Source organism: Suncus etruscus, chromosome 18 (genome assembly GCF_024139225.1).
Source record: "Suncus etruscus isolate mSunEtr1 chromosome 18, mSunEtr1.pri.cur, whole genome shotgun sequence".
Taxonomy (NCBI): domain Eukaryota; kingdom Metazoa; phylum Chordata; class Mammalia; order Eulipotyphla; family Soricidae; genus Suncus; species Suncus etruscus.
In genome coordinates this window covers 1,848,360-1,865,008 of record NC_064865.1, presented here as the reverse complement: position 1 = coordinate 1,865,008, position 16,649 = coordinate 1,848,360, and positions in this window count along the sequence as shown.

Genomic DNA, 16,649 nt, shown 5'->3' with positions numbered 1-16,649 from the left:
TTGCTCTTTTGAATTCAGTAATATCTTGTGTGTGGGGGGTGCTCAGGACTCAGGGTGATGCTCAGCTTTGTGCTCAGGGATCCCCTCTCCTCCCCTCCCCTCCCCTCCCCCCCTCTCTTTTCTTTTCATTTTTTTCCTCTCCTCTCCTCTCCTCTCCTCTCCTCTCCTCTCCTCTCCTCTCCTCTCCTCTCCTCTCCTCTCCTCTCCTCTCCTCTCCTCTCCTCTCCTCTCCTCTCCTCTCCTCTCCTCTCCTCTCCTCTCCTCTCCTCTCCTCTCCTCTCCTCTCCTCTCCTCTCCTCTCCTCTCCTCTCCTCTCCTCTCCTCTCCTCTCCTCTCCTCTCCTCTCCTCTCCTCTCCTCTCCTCTCCTCTCCTCTCCTCTCCTCTCCTCTCCTCTCCTCTCCTCTCCTCTCCTCTCCTCTCTTCTTGTTAAATCACATTCCAGACCATTTTCCAAATAAGTAGTCCATCTGTGACTTTCTTTTTCTTTTTCTTTTTTTTTTCTCCGTCCCCCCGCCACAGCAGCTCGGCCAGCGGCCCCCGCCCGCCAGGACGAGGGGCCGGCTCTCCCCCCAACGAGAAGAAGGGGGAAAGCAACGATGGGCTCGGGGAGGCCTATCTTTAAGAGGCCCTGGTCGCCCCGAGGGGACCCCGCCGACACAACGGCACCCACCACATCTGTGACTTTCGAATACCACCAATATGCTAACAATGTCCAGAATGGTATTTCCAGCTCAGCTTTCTCCCCTAATTTCCTAACTCATCTATGCAGCTAGCTATGCGATATCTCCACTTGGAAATTTAAACCATCAAGTCTGTCTTTATCCCCAAATTTGTCCTTTTATTTCTTCCAGAGCAACTTGTAGTGTTACTACAGGTGTTCTAGCTCTTCATAGTCATATTTCAATCCTCTGTGTCACACTCATGCCACAAACCTAATGGATTTTATTCAAAAATAGAGGCAAAACTTGACCACTTCTTTGTTGAGGGTGGTGATTTAGGTCTCACTCAGCACTGCTTAGGGACTATTTCTAGTTCAGGAGTGACCCCTGACAGTGTTTACGGGACTATAAATGATGTTAGGGATTTAACCCATCTAAGCTGCATGCATGGCAAATTGCCTTAACCTCTCTATATGTCTCTCTGGTCCTTGATCACTTCTCAATAGCTTAACACTCTCACTGCTGACCCAAGTCATCTTATTCTTGCCCGGATTGTTGTTCTAGCTCCTGGAGTGATCAACTAAGAGGTATTTTTTTTAATACGCAGCTAGAATTAACCTGTTAAAATGCTGATGAGTGTCTGGGGAGACATGGCAGGTAAGATACTTCTCTTGCAAGCAGCAGACCCAGGTTCAATCCCTGGTACTATATCTGCCAAGGAGTGTATCCTGAGCTCAGAGCCAGAAGTAAGTCCTGTGCACTGCTCAGTGTAGTCCAAAACCCCAAAGTAAAATGAAATACTGTTAATGAGAGACTTACTTCTCTGTGCTGAAACACCAGTGATTTTCTAGTCACTAGGGATAAAACAGCAGTTTCTGCAGGATCCAGTCATCTTTCTCACATCCTTAGCTCTTCTCTCTCTCTCTCTCTCTCTCTCTCTCTCTCTCTCTCTCTCTCTCTCTCTCTCTCTCTCTCTCTCTCTCTCTCTCTCTCTCCCTCTCTCTTCTTTCATCTCATACTCGTCCCTTCTATTCTTAGAACCACCAGCATATTCCCCTCCTGAGCTCTTCTCTGCCTGTCTTCTCAGTCTGAAAACTTCTTTCCTGTGCATCCATTTCATTTGCTCTTTTTTTTTTTTTTTTTGTCACACCCGGCAACCCTTAGGGTTTACTCCTGGCTCTATGCTCAGAAATCGTTCCTGGCAGGCTCAGGGGACCATATGGGATGCAGGAATTTGAACCACCATCCTTCTGCATGCAAAGCAACCTCCATGCTATCTCTCCGGCCCCATTTCATTTGTTCTTTTGTCTTGAATTAAATTTTTTTTGGCCAAAGCAATAGGGTGCTTAAATTGCATGTGTTGGCCTGGGTTTGATCCCTGGCACCACATATGGTCCTCCAAGTCCCACTAGGAGTGATCTCGGAGCACAGAACCAGGCGTAAGCCATAAGCACCACCGGGTATAGTCCCCCAAAACAACAACAAAAAGCCCTTCTTGGACCAGAGAAATAATAACAAATAGGCCACTTGCCTTTAATGAGACTGACTCAGGATCTACCCCCAGCATGGCCTAATGTTCCATAAACACTATCAGGAGTGATCTTTGCGCACAGAGCCTAGAGTAAACCCTGAGCACCAAGAGATTACTCCTGGCAATGCTGCAGGGACTATATGTGGTGTCTGGAACTTCGGGTTGCCTGCATGCGAGGCAAGTACCCTCCCTGCTGTACTATTGCTCCAACCCTTTCTGATATTTGGGGGGGAAGGTTAATCAGTAGACCATCAAAGAGGGGCCATTCAACTATTCTACAGCTTCTGCCTGCCTTTGGGAAGAAACTACCATATTTGTTAATGTTGCAGCAGGTTGTGTTCAACCTCCAGACTGACTTGGTGGAGTTGCTCTTTTTAAAAAAAAATGAATTCAGTTCACGATGATTTGAACTTTTAACAATCCCAGACAAAACTTGACTCTAACAGCTGCATAATAGGTCATTTGTAATTGTCGTTGTGAACTCAAGTTCACCTGCAAGGTTTCTTCTTTAGGTTTGAGGTTCCGCACAACAGACTCCCATTATTCAGGCTGAAAGAACTGGGTCTCAACGGCTCCAAACTAGTTCTCATGTCAAATGTTTACATTCTAATTGTGTGTGTGTGTGTGTGTGTGTGTGTGTGTGTGGTTTTTGGGTCACACCCGGCAGTGCTCAGGGGTTATTCCTGGCTCCAGGCTCAGAAATTGCTCCTGGCAGGCACGGGGACCATATGGGAGCCGGAATTCAAACCGATGACCTCCTGCATGAAAGGCAAACGCCTTACCTCCATGTTATCTCTCTGGCCCCTACATTCTAATTTGTAACACACAAGTGAATTATGTCAGCTGCTAACTGTTCCTACCCTCTCCTGCATATGCATGGGCTCAGGGTTTAGATTTTGGTGTTTCGTTTTGTTTCATTTGGGGCTACACCTGGTGGTGCTCAGGGTTACCTAGCTCTGTGCTCTAGGATCATTCCTGGGAGACCATCTGTTGTGCGAGGGATCAACTTTGGGTTGATGTGTGAAAGTCAAGAACTTTAACCTCTCACTATTTTTCCTAGGGTTTAGTTGTGTGTGTGTGTGTGTGTGTGTGTGTGTGTGTGTGTGTGTGTGTGTGTGTGTGAGAGAGAGAGAGAGAGAGAGAGAGAGAGAGTTATTTTTCTTCTGTATCTGTTAGATATATGATGAAGTTCCCTGACTTAGTCCCAAAATGTACCTGCAGATTCTCTCCCTATTTCAGAATCATTTTAAGGCCTTAGATTTTCTGCAGAGCATAATAATGGGTCATTTCTCTTTGGCCCCAGAATGGGCATCAGTGAGAAGACTAGGTCCCAGTGCTGTGGCTGTGCTAAGCACCCAACTAGCCATTAGGCCTTTGACAACTTTCATTCCAGCCTTTAAAGGTTTCTTTTCTACTTCTTTCATGCTCTACTTAACTTTCTATATTTGATTTTATATCATTCATCTGCTTCTAGGGTACCTGGGGGATCATTGGGGCCACCCCCACATGACTTGTCTCTGCAACAGTGAAGTTTTAAACCCTGTGAGATATCAGAGCATAGACAAATGAAAAAAAGAACAAGGAAGGAAACGATATGTGGCCAGACCTTCTCTTCCTCTTAGTCCAAAGTCACTGATTTGCCCATTTCAGAATGTTCCACCTTGGAATAGTAACCCCATTGTTTTGTCAAAGTGTCTGATTTTTATTTTTTCTTAAAGGATTCTCATTTGTCCTCCCAGGACATGCTGAGAGCAGATGCATCTATTCGTCTATTTATTTACTTATTGTGGTATCAGAGATGGCTTCCAGGTCTCATATGTGCCACAGACAAGTAAGTTCTGCATTGCTGAGCCACTCTGCCCTGCACGTGCCCAGGATGCTGTCCCTGTGTAATTTTTGTTATTGTTCTTTTGTTGTTGGTTTCCTTGTATTCTGGTTTTACTTTGCTATTGTTTTGTTTCGGGGGCTTTGAGGCTATTCCCAGCTCAGTGCTGGGAGGAGGCACTCACAAGGGAGTGTACTAAAGGGAGCATAGAGTGCTAGGGCTCAAACCCAGGGCACCCATAATCAAAGTACCGTATTTGCCGGCATATAAGACGACTGGGCGTATAAGACGACCCCCTAATTTTGCAGTTAAAACATAGGTTTAGGCCTCTATTCGCTGTATCAGACAGAACGTTCCTGTGCTGCAACTGTATGTCCCACAGGGAGCCAATCCCAACAAGCAAAGGTCCAAAGGTTAGACTGTCATGGGCTTCCTCTCTGACTCTGGCCCATCTGAGGAGGCTTTTGACAGTGTAGATTCGGGTCCAGAACAGTGTCTAATTTGCATGCATCAAAAGCCTGCTTGGATTGGCTGAGTCAGAGAGGCGGTCCAAGCAGCCTGGCAGTGATTGGTGCAGAACAGTGTCTAATTTGCATGCATAAAAGCCTGCTTGAATTGGCTGAGTTGAGAGGCTGTCGGAGCAGCCTGGCAGTGATTGGTGCAGGATCGAGTTGGAAAATTCGTTTTGTGGCAATATTCAGACAATTTTCATTTAGCGGCACATTGAAACATTTTTCGGGATATACTCGGCATATAAGACGACCCCCGATTTTCGGTTGACTTTTTTTGTTTCAAAAGTCGTCTTATATGCCGGAAAATACAGTAGCTTGTTGAGCAATCACCCTGAATCATATATTCACTGGCTTAGTGGTTTCCTTTTCTTTATGCAGAGGGAAAAACTCCCTTTTTCGTGTCTTTTGGGCCAGATTTTCACCCACCACCACCACCACCACCACCACCTATAAACTATGCTTCCCAATCAGGCTTAGGCAACAAAGCTCTCAAATGCCATTGCCACAACAGTAAACAAAAGTAAGGAATCAGTTCTTTGGCCTGATGTCAGATGCGGGTACAAATGCAAATGTAAATTTTCTCCCACATTTCTGTTTTGGGAAATCCTATCAACTTTTTGAAACAGTTGAACTTATCTTTCAACTGTCACTTTCTCCAGTAAAGGTTAATGAGTGTTTCTGCACACACACACACACACACACACACACACACACACACACACACACGTCCTCTTCCTCCTATCGGAAGTCAGGACAGTTTCTTGTGCACTTGCATATAATCTGTTTCAGATCTCAGAAATTTTGAAATCATGATGTGCAGTGTTAATGAGAAAGCACATTAAAAAGTACTCTTGGCCTCATGAAAATGGATGCTGCGTTTCCTGATTACTGCCGGGCGCAGCCCTGGAGTCCCCAAGCACTGTCAGGGTGGTCTGGGTGATCCCCAGCACTTCGGGGCCTAAGCAGCACCACCTCTGCGTGTCCTTGTGCTGAACCACTGGCCTGACTGAGTCTTACTAGGAGGGGCCCCCAGGCTTTTAGAGCACCACTGGGAGTTTCCCCCAACTCTATCAATGCTGATGTTGTGATTGGACGTGTCTGTTGCTTCCACTCAAACTGGAAAGTTTGATGCAGATGGAGAGCTGGTTGGACTTGCAGTATGGGACCACCAACACCACCCCTGTGCTGCTCAGGGGCCATTAGGGTCACACTAGTGATGTTTGGGGGGCCATGTGGTGCCAAGGATCCAAGTGGAATCAGGAAAATGCCTAAGTCCCTGTACTATCTCTTTGGCCTCAAAGTATGCTGGGAGCATACCCAGCCATGCTCAGGGTTTACTCCTGGTTCTGTGCTCAGGGATCACTCCGTGGGACTCAGGGGAACATTTAGAGTGCCAGGAATTAAACCCAGATTGGCCATGTACAAGGCAAGCACCCTACACACTATACTCTTTTTTTGGCCCAGCAAGACAATATTTAAAAATGTGCATTATTGATTCCTAATGCATTTGTTTTTAAGGCCTGTTACATATACATGCATTCATATTTTTTATATGTCTGTGTGTGAATATACATTTATTTGGTTTTGAAGTCACTCGTCACAGTGCTTAGAGGCTACACATGACTCTGTTCTGGGGCTCATCCCCATGATGCTCAGTGTACCATGCAGGCTCATGGATCAAACCTGGGCTTTTTAAATGCAAAGTTTGAGCTCAGTACATTGAAACAATCTCTCGGGCCTTCTATGTGTATATGTCGTCTATACATTACGGTAGACCCACCACTATATGGATTTCTATTTTTCAAGTGAGACGGTGCGGAAACTCTAGCAAGACAGATTTCTACTCAATTCTGAATCCTTGTACTCTACAGCACCTCAGACCCATGTTGATGTACCTCACTGGCATTGCTTGAGATTAAACCTCCAGGGGCTTTGAGGAAAATGAATTTTGTTCTCTCACCACCAGGTGGAAGAGTACAGAAAGGCTCATGCAGCCCTATTCAGTTGCTCAGTAATATGCCTTCCTAAATGCTTCTAGTAGCTTTCACATGACCAACCAGGGTTCTATTCCAGGAACCCCTAGATTCTCCCAACACCTCCAAGAGTGATCACGAAGCACAGACCCAGGGGAAAGTCTTGAGTGAGGGACCCAAAGAAAAACAGACAAATAAATGATTCTGATAAAAAGAACAGAACTATGGGGACTGAGAAGTAGCTCAAATAATCCATACCCAGTATGTTCAGAACCCTCGGTGCATCTCTATCCACACATAGCCCCCGAACACCCCCAGATGCTGGTATTCCCTGAGCACAGTCACCTTTTATATCAGGTATGGCCCCAAGCACTACCAGCCTGAGCCCTGAAACCTTGTTGGACTGAGCAGTGTCCCAGTGCCCCCACGCACCCTCTATTTTAAAAGAGGGAGTGAAAAGGACTCTACATCTCTCTGTCTCCCTTGGGCCAGAGCCCACAGTCCATCCAGAGTCATGCCTAGGGATTTGGAAAGCAGAACAAGGCTGACACTTTACCACTGATATTTCCTACCCTCTCTGCTTGGCACTGGCTGTGTTTTCTGTGCCAAGTCTGTGAGCCTAGTGCCGGGCTCTTAGTTCTGTGGGTGTCTGGAATAAAGTGATTGTAGAGCTTTTGGGTTCCTGCTGTGCTCCCAAGAACAAAACACACAGTTCCCTTTCTGTACTACTTTGATGATCTTGTTCTGGAGTTTGTTTTAGACAAGGATCATAGGGCTACTCCTACAGCCCTTCAGATTCTTTCATAAGCATCAAGTTCCCTTTCTCAATTTCACAGAAGCTGGCCAGAGAAGTTTCCATTATCTACAGGTGAATCCTGACACGTGGATTGACCCTGATTTCATACAACCATGCTCCCCAAACCACAGCAGTCAATTTCAGTTCTAGTTTGCACTTACACTCCATTTGTTTGAGGATTTGGGCAGATAAATAGAACAAAGGCTAAGGTGCTTGCCTAGAGTCAGCTGTGCCGTGGCCCTAGTTCAAATCCCAGCACTGTATATGGTTCCCTGAGCACTTTCAGGAGTGGTTCTGGTGCAAAAATTATTTTTGAAGAAGTTGACTAGGTCCAGAGCAATAGTACAGTGAGCAGGGCACTTATTTTGCAAGCAGATAACTCAAGTTCAATCTCTGGCGCCTCATATGGTCCCCTGAGACCTACTAGGAGTGATCCTTGAGCACAAAACCAAATGTAAGCCCTGAACACCGCCAGGTGTGGGCCTCCCCAAAATGAAACAATAATTTAAAAAGCTTATCAACTCCGGGATGATATTATCCATCAGAGGATATACCCAGAGCATGGTAGTGTGCAATAGAAAAATTAGAAGATTCCTGTGTATAAACTAGTTTGAATATGTGGAGCAAAAAGAAGGAAGAAAGGGAGGGAAGGTGCAAATAGGCTGACTGATTGGTATGACAGAATCTTCTAGACTGCTTGTCCTGGAGAGAGGGGATATGGGGAGTATGGGGTAGGAGAACAAGATGTTGGGTCAGAAAATAAACTCAGCCCCCCTCACACTTGGACTGTGAGCTTTCTCTAATGACAATGGATCTGACTTCAGTGCAGAGTGTCAGAAGAACTTATTAATTTGAGAAAGTGGTTGAAGAAATTCCCTAAGCCTTGCCAGGGGCTGTGTTCACGATGCAAGTTTTTTTTCCAAAACTCTCTATATAGCAAATAAAGAGTTGACTGTGGGATCTAAAGAAACTAAAAGCGTGCGCGCGCGCGCGCGCGAACACACACACACACACACACACACACACACACACACGTACAACAACAAAAAAACCCTACCGTTTCTGTTTCTCTCTTCATCTCAAGTTCTCTTTTGAGAGAAGAATTTTTTAATTTAAAAGTAAAATCTAGTTATTTTTACTTAAGACAGTTCCCCATCTTGAACACATTTACATTTTTTCTTCCCTCATTTACAGTCTGTTTCCTGAAAAATATTGAGAAGATTGACGTGTCTAATATTTTCCAAGACTGTCTCATGATTCATCAGTTTATTGTTTGTGAAAGTATCAGCTCCCAGAAACTGGCTTCCATGCGGCTGTGCATCTGGAATTTTCTCTCCCCAATTACTTTATAGATGACATGAGAACAAATGAAAAGATGAAGAAGTCAACACTGTGGGGAGTCCTAGAGATATTAAAGGGGCTGGGGACGAACAAGGAGAAGTCCCTGAATCTCTGATTCTGAATCACTCAACAGGACTCATCAGAGGAAGGGGCTTTGGACCACATCTCACTGCACGGAGGAAGAAGCGAGCCCAAAGAAGGAAAATGACTAACTTGGGCTCTCACTCTGAACTAATGGCAGGGCCAGGACCGGACTCATTTCTCCTGAGATTTACCCTCACGGTTCCCTTTTCTACCCCATGGAGCACATCACCGAATATTTGTCTCAGATATTACACCAAATTGTTTGCAGAAACCGGTATGGGGAAAAGATAGTACAGCATGTAGGGGTCTAGCTTTTCATGTGGCTGACCCAATTTCAATCCTCAGTACCCCATATGGTCCCCTGAGCTTTGTCTCAGGGAAGATCACTGATTACAGTTGGGAATGGCCCAAAATAAAACAAAAAGAAAAAAGTGCAACTTTTTTCAATATAAAATATAAAAATTTTAGGATCGCAGCTGATGCCACATCCCATGTATGGTGTGAGTCAGAGGCCACTTATGGGCCTATGTTGGGGGTCGTTTCTGGCACTGCTTTGTAAATTCTACAGTGCCAGGATGGACCCCAGGGTTCCTACATGCAAAGTCTGTGTGCAGCAACTTGAACTATTTTCTGAGCTCTATCCCTTTTTTTGTTTTGTTTTGTTTTTATTTTATTTTTTTGGCCACACCCAGTGACGCTCAGGGGTTACTCCTGGCTATGTGCTCAGAAATTGCTCCTGGCTTGGAGGACCATATAGGACACTGGGGATTCAAACCGCAGTTCATCCTAGGCTAGTGCCAGCAAGGCAGACACCTAACCACTTCTCACCACTGCTCTGGCCCCTTTTTTACATCCTTTTTTTGCCCTGTCCCTTTTTTAAATTAAAAATTAATACATTAGTCAGCTGGACTAAGATTTGATGGAATCTGTTTTATTGGTATTTTATTGAGGAGTGTACGGAACAAATGACTCCATCTCTCCATCAGGTCTCATCAGGGACTTGAACTTGTTCACGTCAGGGTCATGAGCTCCAGCTCAGCCTGTTTGATCTGCTGCTTATAGGCCTTGACCTGGTGTGATGACACATGCACTTGAGTCTTCTGTCTTTAGGGCTCACTCCAGGGTCAGAGGGAACTGTAGGATGGCATGGAGGCCCAGCCCAACTGCTGCCTCCTGGGGGCACTCTTCCCAGGATATGGGGCTACTTTGCTGTAGATCTCTGGCTCTGGACGATGGCTGAGGTGTGGTTCTTTATTTGGAGGCTGTGGCTTTCTTGGCCTTCAAAGCTTTGGCATAAGTTTCTACTTTGGATGGAGCAGGGTTTCCTTTTTACTTTTGGATCCATCTTCATAAAAAAGGGTTTCCCTGAAGCTTTAAAAATATGATTGTTGGGGCCGGGGAGGTGGCGCTAGAGGTAAGGTGTCTGCCTTACAAGCGCTAGCCAAGGAAAGGACCACGGTTCGATTCCCCGGTGTCCCATATGGTCCCCCCAAGCCAGGGGCAATTTCTGAGTAACCCCTGAGCATCCAACGGGTGTGGCCCAAAAAACCAAAAAAAAAAAAAAATGATTGTGGGCTTGAAGCAATAGCACAGTGGTAAGGCTATTGCCTTGCACACGCCAATACAGGACGGACCCTGGTTCGAATCCCCACATCCCATGTGGTCCCCCGAGCCTGTCAGGTGGGACCCAAAACAAAACAAAAAAATGATTGTGCAGGAATTGTTTAAAATCAGAGCAATAGAATTATGCGGATAAATATGGGGACATGCAAGTAGTAAGTTTTTTCCTCTCCCTCCTCCTCTTCCTTTTCCTTGGCTCTTTATACACAGAGTGGGTCTTTATATACAAAGTGGGTCTTAAATACCTGTGAGTAATCAGAGTCACTGAAATAAATGAGAATTTCCTTTTCATTAGTAATCATGATCCACATGACTCTGCAGAGGAGAAAGATGCCCATCTGAGAGAAGGACTGTCTTGCAACACAACTGAGGTTTCAACTTCAGCCACCTGCCAGCCCAGCACATAGGTCGCCTGGACTGAAGAGATGGTACAGCAGATAAGGTACTTGCTTTGACTATGGCTGACCCAAATTCGATCTCTGCTACCGTAAAGGTCTCCTGAGTACCACCAGAAGTAATATCTGGGTGCAAAGCCAGGAGTAACTTCTGAGCACTGTCAAGTGTGGCCCCCAAACAAACAAACAAACAAAAATCTATCTTAAGTGGATGGCTAAATAATACAGTTGGAGGGACCGGAGAGATAGCACAGCAGTGTTTGCCCTGCAAGCAGCCAATGCAGGACCTAAGGTTGGTTCGAATCCCGGCGTCCCATATGGTCCCCCGTGCCTGCCAGGAGCTATTTCTGAGCAGACAGCCAGGAGTAACCCCTGAGCACAGCCAGGTGTGGCCCAAAAACAAAACAAACAAACAAAAAATAATACAGTTGGTAGGGTGTTTGCCTTGTACATGGCCAACCTGGTTGTAATCCCTGGTTTCCCATATGGTCCCTTGAGCCCGCCAAGAGTGATCCCTGAGACACAGAGCCAAGTATAAATCCTGAGATTGCCAGGTGTGATCCAAGGTTAAAGGGACAAAAATGACCTGGTACATTACAAATGTGTTGTGCTTTGGGTTCTTAATTCCTTATATATGTATAAATACATATAAATGTATACACATACATACAAATATTAAGAGTAGGGCTTTTAAGTAGTGCTCAGTGGACACAGGAGTCCAGTCTAGTGACAATCAGCCAACTTAACCAGATGGTTCTGTTTTTGAGCTGGAAATGCAGTGCTGTTTGGGTCACAAAAGTTCTGGGAGCCTCTACAGCTCTACCCGGCTTGGGGGCCATGAGATGGCAATGAACAAACTCTTGTCCCTAGAGCTGTCTCCTTGGCTTCTGTTTTTGTTTGAAGAAGCATAAACCAGAGATATATTACAGTGGGCAGGGCACTTGTCTTGCATGCAATCGATCCATGTTTGATCTCTGGCATCCTTTATGAGCCTACCAGAAGTGATCCTGAGTACAGAGCTAGGAGTAGACCTTGAGCATCACTGGGTCTGGCCCTAAACCAAACCAAACCAACAAAAGAAGCACATTAAACCAGAATTTGGCTTTATTAAAAGCCATCGAAGAGGGATCAATGAAGTCCTAAAAGTTGTTTGCTGCAAGGAGCTATCCACTGAAAAGCATGCTGATGGCACTTAACTTTCTAGAGTGATCATTAAGAAGAAGCTCCACTACAATCTCTCAATCATCTGCCAGCTTCCTTGCTACAGCATCTGAGTAGATCTGTCCCTTATTTCCCTGTGGCACTGTATCATACATTTCGTGTAAAACATTGCCCTCAGGAGTTATGGCAGCAAACTGACTCATCTCTTACCCCTTAGGGTTCCATAAACTATGACTGAATTCTCCAGGGAATTCGGACACTGTGGAACATGAGGTCATCTTCCAAGGTAACAATGGCGTTTGCATTACAAGACGTAAAATGTTGTTTAATTAGTTATTTAAGGCATTTCATCTTTTAAAAACTTTATCGGCTTATTTATTTATAGCCATGCCTGGCGGTGCTCAGGGGCCATTTCCAGCACAGTGTTCTCAGAACCTGTAGTGACGGGATTTAACCCCAGACTCCAGCACACAAACAAGCACTTTAGCCCTTTGAGCCAGTTTTTTCCAGCTCCAAACAGTCCATCTTTCAAGCTGAATGGTGAGGAGCCAGAGTGATAGTAAAACAAGTAGAACACTTGCCTTGCACACAGCTGTCCTACGTTCATTCCCCAGTACCTCACATGTCCTCTCCCCCAAACCAATCATGAGTGACTCCTGAGTTTAGAATAAGGAATAACCCCGCCTGAGCATTCCTGAGTGACCTAGGAGGTAAATTGAGGCCTTTGAAATAGTTCCCATTTGTATCAAACAGTTCTCATTCTTATCTTAATTATTTTCTCTTGATCTTGTTTCCCATTGCTTTTCATCTCCCCCTGGAGATGGGTTTTGATTGGATCTCAATAAGTGGGAGGCAGGAGAGCTTTAGAGCTGAGCTGTCATCTAGGCTTGTAATTCTGCATGGTAGAGGGACTGGCTTGTGGGTGAATTTTCTTGCCTGCTATCACCTCCAGATCGGTGTGGCTTACTTATTGCAGGGAATAGCTACTGATCCTGCTTCTCCTGACCTCCCTGGATAGGAGGTATGGGATTTCCCTTTCCCTTCTGGGAACTGTGGGGTAACCAAACCTCAACCCAACACCCAAAGAACATCCCATTACAGTGACCCTTCTACCTTGAAAAAAACCACCAAAATAATAAATGCATAAATAAATAAATGCGAACAGTGAGAGAGCCTCTGGAAGAGGCTCAAGCCAACATTCAGAAAGCATCAGTTGCGACTGAGCCCATTGCTGATCCCATGTGCTTCTCCATACAGCCTGTGGACACTAACAGCTCAGAAGCCTTCAGAAAATTATCAGTAGCGTTTCCCCTTTATTGTATAATTTCATCAAAACTTAGTGTATTATGGGCCATGCCCTTCCCCAAATACTATGATTAGGGGCCAGGACATAACTCTGAAATGGTAGAGCACATAGGGGAGGCTCTGAGTTTGGTCCCCTTACTTCATGTCCTTCATATCCTCAAACACTGCCAGTCCAAACTCCAAACCTGTAGATGTGCACTTCTGAGCACTGCTGGGGTAGCCTTTTATCTGAAGAAGAAAAAAAGGAACAATAATGATATTATGACAAGTAAATGAAAAGCATTAAAATCGCAATTCCCTACTGATGTAACTACAACATGGATGAACTGGGAACACATTCCACTGACTGAAAGAGACCTGGCACAAAAGGCCACACGCTGTCTGGTTGCATTTAGATGGATGTCTAGGACAGGCAGATGAGTGGCGGGGAGGTGATGGGAGCGGGCGGATGCTGAGCCTGACTAATGGCTCTGGGGTTTCCTTTAGGAGTGATGAAAACTTTCTGGACCCAGATAATGATGATGATTGCAAAATATTGTGGATGTGCTAAACACCATCGGTGGCGTTTGGGTGTATTTAACCACAGTGAAACATTTTGATTTTGATTTTCCCCCTTGAGCTAGTGCTTACCATATTTGCAAGTTATATTTATATTATAATTTTAATAACATAAATTCAAATTTCAAAACATGGCTGATGCTTATAAAATGTTCTGAAAGTAGAGAGGAGAGAAAGTGTGTGTGCTAAGCCTGGAGTTGATCCCCAGCAGCCAATGTTCCCTGAGCATCACTGGGTGTGTGATTCTGGGACCCTAAACACCATTATGGTGGCTCCTACAAAAACAAGGTGGTGGTTGGAGAGCAATTTGTTGGCTCAAATGATGTACAACTACAGTCAGATTCCATTCTCAAGTTAGCTATAGCGAAATATTGACAAATAGCAATCTGAAATATGTGTCTCTGGTTCTAGAAAGGAGATATGAAAATTACAAAACAAAACAGTTGATATTTTAAGTTATAATGCAAAGTTATAAACATTAGTCAATGACCATATGCTTAACTAGGGCCAGAGAGATAGTATAGCCAGTAGGGCACTTACTTGCCTTGTACATGATTAAGACGGTTTCAATTCCCAGCATCTCATATGTTCTCTGGAACACCACCAGAAGTGATGTCTGAGTGTAGAACCAGAACCAGTGCAGAATCCCTGACTGTGGCTCCTAAACATATATATATATATATATTTACCTATTTTAATACTATAGCATACACTCAATATTCAAATGTACTTTGTCCCTAAATTAATGCAATAAGTGATTTATCTTCAAAGCTCATATATATTATCAATTAAACTTTTCCATGTCCAATTATTTTAAGGTATATCTTACATTAACAGAAAGTCAAATCTTGTCTTAACATAAAAATATTGAAGGTTGATTTTTTTTTAAAGGGCCACACTTAATGGTGCTCAGGACTTACTCCTCACTCAGTTCTAGGGGGTTGATCCTAGGGGAGGTCTGGGGGAAAATGTGATGCTGCAGGAAAAAAAAACCCAGGATTTTCTCATGCAAAGCATTGCTCATACCTTTTAAGCCTTCTCCCTGGTCATTTTAACACTTATCTGTTAAGTACATGTTAAGCGGTATATGTTTGTTAAAATTATATAGAAATTACAAAATTATATTTATCGATTGAATTGCCAGTGCTCAGGACTTATCCCTGGCTCTGTGTTCAGGGATCATTCCTAGTAGAGATCAGGAGACCATATGGAATTCTTGGAAGTGAATCCAGGGAAAAGGCAAATGCCTTACATGCTGTACAATGACTGTAGCCCATATTATTTAAATGCTTCTTTTTGTTTGTTTGCTTTTGGGCCATGCCCGGCAGGCACTTGGGGGTTACTCCTGGCTCTATGCTCAGAAATAGCTCCTGGCAAGCTTGGGGGTTCATATGGGATGCCAGGCATCGAACCCGGGTCCATCCTGGGTCAGCAGCATGCAAGACAAAAGCCTTACTTCTGTGCTATCACTCCAGCCCTATTTAAATAATTTTTAAATGAGTCATTCCAGCCAGAGTTCAGTCATTGTAGCCAGAAGTGCTGGTTCTTAGGAGGCAACCAGGACTACACCAGATAGTACTGGCTATGGAATGCCATCTTACATACATTCAGGCTCTACCACTTGAGCGGTCATCTGAGAGCCCTCTTCCTGTGAAGTGATTGTTTCTCCCTTTGGGGGTTGAACAGCTGTAATATCAGAAGTCACATTTACTATAGCATCACTGTTCAGCAGCATTAGGATCATAGTTGGCTACGGGGTAATACAGGGGTTCAAACATGCAGATTCATTCATGCAAGGCAGATGCTCTATCCCAGGGTCATCTCCTCAAACCCACAAAATGTATTTTTTTTTGTTTTGTTTTTTTGTTTTTTTGTTTTTTTTTGGGGGGGCCACACCCAGCGTTGCTCAGGGGTTACTCCTGGCTGTCTGCTCAGAAATAGCTCCTGGCAGGCATGGGGGTATTTTTAAGACATTGTGAGGGTAGTGAGGGCTGGAGAGACAGCACAATAGATAGGGCTCATGCCTCACACCCAGCTGACTGAGTTTGAACCCCCAACAGCATATATGTTACCCTGATCCCTGACCACAGAGTCAGGAGTAAACCCTGAGGATCATAGATGTGGTCTGAACACCAAACAAATTAAAAATGTTCTGAGGACCAAGACCAGCTCAAAAATCTGTAATGCTGGCCCGGAGAGATAGCACAGCGGTGTTTGCCTTGTAAGCAGCTGATCCAGGACCAAAGCATCGCCGGGTGTAGCCCAAAAACCAAAAAAAAAAAAAAAAAATCTGTAGTGCATGATGCATTGGAGCCCTAGGTTTGATTCCAGACACTGAATGGCCCCCTAAACACTGCTTAAGAGTGACCCCCACACAGGACACTGAGTAGCACTGGATGTGGCCCAAACTCCTCCACAAAGTGCAAATTTTAGGAATTTTTATATTAATTGACTGAAGAGACTTTCAGGGCAAAGAAGACTCTCTCTGTCTATAGGAGAAACCAGATTTATGCAATGATACCCCTGTTGTTGGCTACTTGAGTTACTATTGTGTGTCTTGGTGTTATAAGAATTGCTCTGAGATGTCCTTTTATAGAGTGCTATAGCTCCCATTATTTTCCTTTATTCTTAGGGGCAGGACTGGGTGCTACATTCAGCAGTGTTTGGGGACTATTCCTGGCCCTATGCTCATATATAGTATAGTATACTGTATATGCTATGACATGATATATGATATGATATGATAGAATATATATTACCGGGGCCGGGCGGTGGCACTAAAGGTAAGGTGCCTGCCTTGCCTGCGCCAGCCTTGGACGGACCACGGTTCGATCCCCCGGTGTCCCATATGGTCCCCCAAGCCAGGAGCAACTTCTGAGCGCATAGCC